Source organism: Sardina pilchardus, chromosome 20 (genome assembly GCF_963854185.1).
Source record: "Sardina pilchardus chromosome 20, fSarPil1.1, whole genome shotgun sequence".
In the NCBI taxonomy this organism is placed as follows: Eukaryota; Metazoa; Chordata; class Actinopteri; order Clupeiformes; family Clupeidae; genus Sardina; species Sardina pilchardus.
Window position 1 is genome coordinate 24,115,082 of NC_085013.1, and position 7,500 is coordinate 24,122,581.

Genomic DNA, 7,500 nt, shown 5'->3' on the forward strand with positions numbered 1-7,500 from the left:
TAAATCAAATGAGATTGGGGAAGAGAGAGAGAGAGATAAGCAGCTGTGGTGAGAGCAGCACACTCAGGCCTGACCCAAAGCCATCTCCTGATCCCACCCCCATCTCTCCTTCACCAAACTCACTCTTCACCGTCCAATCAGAATGAAGGCAAAAAAAGCCCCAAAAAACATCTACTTTGAACACAAAGATCTGAGGAAAAGTCTCCAGATAGTGCAGCGCTCAGTCCGAGGCCGCTGGCCTTCTCCAACTGACTGACAGACTGACCCCATCAGTCAGGTTCCCATCGCGGAGAGTACCGCAATTTCCCGACTATTAGCCGCGGCTTATACATTGATTCTGCAAAATGTCTTCAGCTACGAGGTTAATACAGGGGGGCAGTTGTTAATGGTGTTAATATGGTCTGTGAAACAAACAGACAAACAAACAAACAAACAAACAAACAAGCAAACAGACAGACAAACAAACAAATAAACCCCCGATGAAACCAGAACCTTCTTGGCGGAGGTAACTATGACGAAATAGAATGAAGCAACAAGCCCCAAGAGGCTGCAGTTTACACTGATTCTAGAACAGCTAAGGGGCGTTGTTAGGCACGAGGCGATGAACAGATTCAGTGTGGACGGAGAGTATTTCCGACGCTCCGCAACAGTTGCTCTCTCAGATGCGGTTAGGATACCCGGTGAAGCTGCCGCGGGCCTCCAGCGACTGACTGACCGACAGACTGACCGCTTCTCCACCAGCCGGGCTCCCTCCGCTACTCAAACACGGACTCAGGCAATCAGCGCAGTCACACAACACAATGTGCACTGAATAAACAGCGCTTGCTCAAGTAGAATTGATCTGCGCCTCAAAGGGCTTTTTGTCCTTTCAGAAGGAAAGGAGAAGGCACTCGAAAATTATGCAGCAAAGTCCTTGAGTCAAAAACAGTTCACTTTAAGAGGCTGATCAAATTTGCTATGCTATGAAGCGGTGACCATTCCGCTATGCGATATCTGTTGACCTGTTCATATCTATCAAGCATATATTGAAAAACACAAAAACACTCACACATACATTTCATACACATGAATAGAGATACACACACACACACACACACATACACACACTTGAATTCTTTATATGAACCCACCAATCACATTTCTCACAAAAGTGATTCAAATATTTCCAGAGGTGAAATACAGCTTTGACACTCATGGGCACACACACACACACACACACACACACACACACACACACACACACACACACACACACACACACACACAGAGAATGGCAATAGCTTTGCACACTGGCTTTGTGTGCTCTGTGGCTGATGGCATGGGTGGATGAGTTGGGGGTGGAGAGAGATGGGGCTGGGTAAAGACTACGCCACGCCGCTGCAAATTGAATCGTGTCGACGGAAGGCAGGGAAGACATTACGGAGCCGCTGACAATCCCGCGCCCTTCTCTCCAACTCGAAGAGATAAAAGAGCGAAAAGCCATTTTGCTCAAGTGGAATTTATTACCTCCTGTTCAGTGACTTTCGTAGCCGCCAGGCAAGTAATGTCAAAACAGTATCATGCAAACAGATAAGCACGGCCGGCCCGGCTCCGCGCGGAACAGGCACGCACACGCGCGCCAAAGTGCAGCGTGGAACGGAGCGAGGCGGAGCGGAGACGAGACGAGACGAGACGAGACGAGACGAGACGTCCCGGAAAACGGGCACGATAACAAAAAAAACCTGCACCGCTCCGGCCGACGGGAAGAGGAGGAGGAGGAGGAGGAGGAGGAAGAAAAAAGTTCTGATGAGAAAACACTTCTCTCGACTCGCACCCCGCCGTCTGTGAGGAAGATCCGATGATGGAGCAAATATGGAAACGCATGAGGGAATTGATGGAAGAAAATGAAGTATGGTGTGTGTGTGTGTGTGTGTGTGTGTGTGTGTGTGTATGTGTCTGTGTGGGTGTGTGTGTTTCTCTCTGGCTTGCTGTGATTTCTCTATTAGGGCGCAGAGAAGCAGACTGAGCGTGTGCAAACATGGCAGATGCGAGGGAACTGCGGGCGCAACAGGGAGGAGAATTAAAACAACATTAAGCGGGCAGCCAGTGGAAAATAACACGCCGGCGTTCCGTACAGATGCACCACACTCCGGAGAAAGGAAGAGGAGGAGGAAGAGGAGGAGGAGGTGGAGGAGGAGGAGGAGGTGCCACACCGATCTAATTACATTCTAATGCCCTCCTCCCCATGGAGGAGGACCACAGAGACATCCTCCACGCCCCTCGACAGCACACCCACACACACACACACACACACACACACACTCACTCACTTACTTACACACACTCCACAAAAACCTCTTCACCACTACTCTCACAGCTTCCTCCCAGAAGTGTTCGCTGGGTTCTCCCTAGACACAGCATTCTCCAGTAGAGCGAGAAAGAGTCTGGGAGAGAGGGAGAGAGAGGGAGAGAGAGAGGGATAGAGAGAGGGATAGAGAAAGAGAGAAAAGAGAGAGAAAACGAGAGGCGAGGGATAAAGAAAAAGATGGAGGAAGTAGATTGAGAGGGGAAGTAGGGAAAATAAGAGAGAGAAAGCATGAGATAGAAGGGAAGAAGAGAGAGAAAGAGAAAGAAAGGAAAGAAGAGAGAGAGAGGAAAGTAGAGAGAGAGAGAGGGAAGAAGAGAGAGAATGTAAGAGAGTGAGGAGCTCTGGCCAGACAGAGAGGAGACTAACTAACCAGGGAAAGTGTGTCTCTTGTCACTCAGTGTGCCCTGGGAATCAGGCTAAGCCTGTAGGAGCCCACACCGCACCGCACCGCACACACGCGTTAGTCAATTAACCAAATAAAGGCGACCACTTCAAGCCCCCAGCGTCCACTCCTGAAGCGCCCGCACAACAGATGCCAGGGCCACCACCGCACGCTAGCCATTACGGCCTGATTAAGCTTAACATAATCACGCGCGCGCGCACAATGACGATCTAATTAAGCTCTCCAGCCGAGCCGAGCCGAGCCGAGCACCTTGCGTATCGCTGCCGTGCCTGGCCCTGACTCGGGCCACGTCGGCTGTGAAGTAAGGCATCAAACCAGAGCGGAGCGTTTGTTTTTGTCAGAATAGGGCCGTGATGAAGAACGGGGTCAAGAGTAAGGAACGGACAGACGTCCTTGAGCGCTTCCTTCCTCGCTATCGCGGGGGGACCGAGCTGCTCACTCAGGCTGCTCCTGCCATGACAGTCGGCCTCTTTTACCTGGTTAGCATCGCACCGCGGTCGCACGGGCCACTGCTGTCAATCAACCAGCCATGACCGCTTGACCGTGAGTAGCCTCGGGGCATCTATATAATGACATGGTGGCACCTCGTAGTCACGGGCAGGTTTCTCCATGTCTCACTGCTGAGCTAAGCTGAGAACAGGTTTGAGCCTCCATCTCTGTTTCTGTATCTCTGGGTTAAAGGTCAACATCTGACTTGTTAAAGTCCGATAACTGCCCCTCGTAGTTGTGCAGCTTCCTAACCAGCGCAAGCTTGCCTCTCCATATGGAAAAGAACCTGTATATTTTCATATCTATACAGCATATAAAATAACAATGTGTCCATCACCCTGTTTATATACATTAACATACTGTATGTTGACCTCTCCTTCCTTTCATGCTGAAGGGCATATTGCCATTTTAGTAAGAAGCGTATGCAAAGCTCTTAACGATAGATGTATCATGCAAGTGATAGACGTGACAAGTGGGACTCCTGTGTTTGTACTTGACTCCAACAGAGAGTTTCCGGAGGGTTCCGCTGGCATCGAGAGCGCCCGTCGTCATCGTTGTCAGCGCGCGTGGCGCGGGATTGCTGTCGGAGGCCGGCGTCACACTGTGCGCCCAGCCAGCCGAACAGATCTCCTAATTGGCATATTGTCATAGCCGGAGTGGCGTCCTAATCAGAATAATAGCGCGCGGGCTGCGGGACGCTGCACCCATTACGCCGACGGGCACACGGGGGGCAGCTGTGTTGGCGCGTGACACTCAGCTCGTCAACAATCACGCCAAGGACCAGCGCGGAGACTCAGCGGATCGGTACACTGACGGCCCAAAACCTGAAGCCTGTAGTACACCATGGCCCCCCCCCCCACACACATAAACATCAGTTTGCTCTCACACTCACACACACACACACACACACATAAACATCAGTTTGTTCTCATTTGGTTTGGAGTGTTTAGCATCTCTTGAAGACAGCAGTGAGATGTGGGGCCCCCCTGATGACTGAAACCTGACGCCTGTAGTACACACACACACACACACACACACACACACACACACACACACACAAACACAAACACACACACACATACAAACACACACACACAAACAGCAGTTTGTTCTCATTTGGTTTGGAGTGTTTAGCATCTCTTGAAGACAGCAGTGAGATGAGGGGAGAGTGCGGGGGCGGGACACAGATAAGCAGCTCGCTGCTTAGTCACAGCCGATTGGTTCTGGGCTAAATTGATGAGGAATGGTGGGAGAGCAGGAGAAAGAGCAGCCGCCACTTCCTGCCGAGCTGACATGTGTTGGACAGGGCTAACTGTGATAAACACACACACACGCACACACACACACACACCGTGGGGAACCCTGGCGGAGGCGTCCATCACCACATGCTCCCGGGAGACCGCGCCAGGAAGTGGCTGATGACATCATCAAGCTGCACCAGTGGCTCAGATGGCATTTATTTATTTGAATGTGTTTTCACCTGCTGGCCATCCTTCATTCTCTTGTTTTTCTCTCTCTCTCTCTCTCTTTCTCTCTTTCTCTCTCTCCTGTCTCTATGGGCATGTATTCAGGGGCCCTGCTGTAACAGAGGGGGAGAGAGAGAGAGAAACAAAAGAATGAACGAGAGAGAGAGAGAGAGAGAGAGAGAGAGAGAAAGAGAGAGGAGAGAGAGAGAGAAAGAGAGAAAGAGAGAGAGGAGAGAGAGAGAGAGAGAGAGAGAGAGAGGAGGAACCCGTGGCGGAGGCCACTCTGTCACTGTCACCGGGACCTCTCCTCGGCCGAGGCTCCCGTCCTGACGAGGCAAAAACACACACACACGTGCCGGGAGGAGTGTGTTCTCCCCTGGCCCTCCCGAGCACTCCCCCCGGCCCAGTCATCTGTCCACCGGCCTCCGCCTACAGAACCCCTCCTGCCCTGACACTGGGGGAGAGCCAGAGGAAACACACAACATTCCCATATGGAATAAGGGCCTAATAGGGAATATACAGCATTCCCATGTGGAATAAGGGCCTAATAGGGAATACACAACATTCCCATATGGAATAAGGGCCTAATAGGAAATACACAGCATTCACATATGAGGGCCATATGAAATGAATACATATATGGCACATGGATATGGGTTCGGTGAAGCACACTGAGACGATGGTAATAGCTGATGGACTATAGAAACAGTGGAACTGAACTGTCCATGCGTGTGAAAGGCAAATAGGCACATATACTGTACGCACACAGAGAGAACAAGAGAGGGAGATGTGCAGAGACAGATAGACAGAGAGGGATAGAGAGACAGAAAGAGACAGGGAGAGAGAGATAGAGAGAGAGAAAGAGACAGACAGAGAGATAGAGTAACAGACAGAGAGAGAGACAGAAAGACAGAGAGACTAAAACTTTCGATTGAATTAAATCAATGTACTCAAATTTTAAAAGCAGTATAAAAATTGGAGAGACATTGTTTGTCCAGTGAGGCAGGGCTGTAGTCTGAGTCCAACATTATTCAATATTTATATCAATGAATAAGCGGTAAAGTTGCAGCAGCCTACAGCCCCCACACTCCAAAAAATGGAGGTCAAATTCCTGCTCTTTGCCGAACACTTGGTTAGTCTGTCGCTCTCCCAGCAGGGACTGCAACAGCTCCTTGATCTGCTGGAGCAGCACTGTCAGTCTTGGGCGCTGCCAGTAAATCCAACAAAGACCAAAGTTATGATCTTCCCGAAAAAAAAAGCCCAGGTGTCAGGAACACAGATCCAGGTTCAGCCTATAGGCAGCACTGCCCTAGAGCACACAATGCGGTCCACTCACCTTGATCTAGTAATTACTGCATCAGGGAGTTTCAGCATGGCAGTCAATGCAGAAAAGAAAAAAAAACCCTGAAGCGCATTCTATGCAATAAAGAGACCATTTCACAAAATAAACATCCCACTTACAATCTGGTGCAAAATATTTGACAGTATAATCCTGCCTATTGCGCTATGTGGAAGTGAGGTTTGGGGTCCACTCAGCATGCATGACTACAGTACACAAAGTGGGACAAGCATCCAGTTGAAGCCTTACATGCAGAATTCTGCTGACCGTTGCTAGAAGTTCAATCAAAAACCACCCAAAAATGTAAGGCAGAATTAGGCTGTTATCCATTGGCCTTGGCTATTCAGAAAAGAGCCTTAACATTCTGGATGCACCTGAACAGAAGTCCTAAGAACCTACTCCATTTTTAGGCATTGAAAACCCAAGAGAAAAGTATCCTCTGAGCCAGCTGGAACTGAAGCTAACTCATTCAATAGCAACAATTAATAAACCTCAAGCTCGGTCCAGCACTGCTTCCCAAACATCAAATGGAATCAACAAAATAATAAATCAAGCCAAAGAAGAGTATTCATACTGTAGCACTGGACAAACCAAACTACCAACCAAAGTAGAATGAATCCCTATCTAATCCTAAAAAGAGAATCTCATCTCCGTCAGAAATAGGAAGCAGAGACAAATCCTGACCAAGTACAGGCTCAATGACCACAACATACTGTAGCAATAGAAACAGGCAGGCACAGAACAACCTGGTTGCCTAGAGAACAAAGGATATGTGGTCACTGTCAGGCAGAGAACGTTGAGTCAAAGGAGCACTTTTTCTTCATTGCGAAAAAGATGACATTTTAAGACAGACCTTTTTCCACAAACTTTTGATTTCGATTCACAAATTTGATGGACGTTAAAGACAATGATAAAATGGCCATACAGTTTGGTGAAGGGCCCTGGTAGCACGATATGTCTTAAAATGTCACAACCTGAGGGACATAATTTAAGTAAACCTGTCCTTGTGTTGACAGACACATATGCACACAAGCATGTGTTCTTGCATGTGCGCGCACACATACACGCACACACACACACACATAAACACAGACCCGCTCACACACACACACACACACACACACCACACACATGCACACACACACATACACTCTCACACCTACCTGTCATCCTAGTATTATTCTTACTACAGTTTATTCCGTGTTCACATGTTTATACATTGCATTCTGTATCTCTATTGTCTTTCTTTGGAGATGCTACTGTGTTATTTGTAACACTACCACCTTTGAATTGAATTTGAATTGGACTACTTTGCCAACCAAAGTAGAATGAATTCCTATCTGATCCTAAAAAGAGAATATGAATTGGCAGAGTATCTCATCTCTGTCAGAGATACGAAGCAGAGGCAAATCCTGACCAAATACAGGCTCAATGACCACAATTTAGCAAGAGAAAC

General features: G+C 48.5%; 1 protein-coding gene across 1 annotated transcript in view; it reads right to left on the reverse strand.

The window, feature by feature from the left end:
• efcab11 (EF-hand calcium binding domain 11) overlaps positions 1 to 7,500 on the reverse strand; it is a 70,610-nt gene that overhangs the window by 1,866 nt on the left and 61,244 nt on the right. The window lies entirely within an intron of this gene.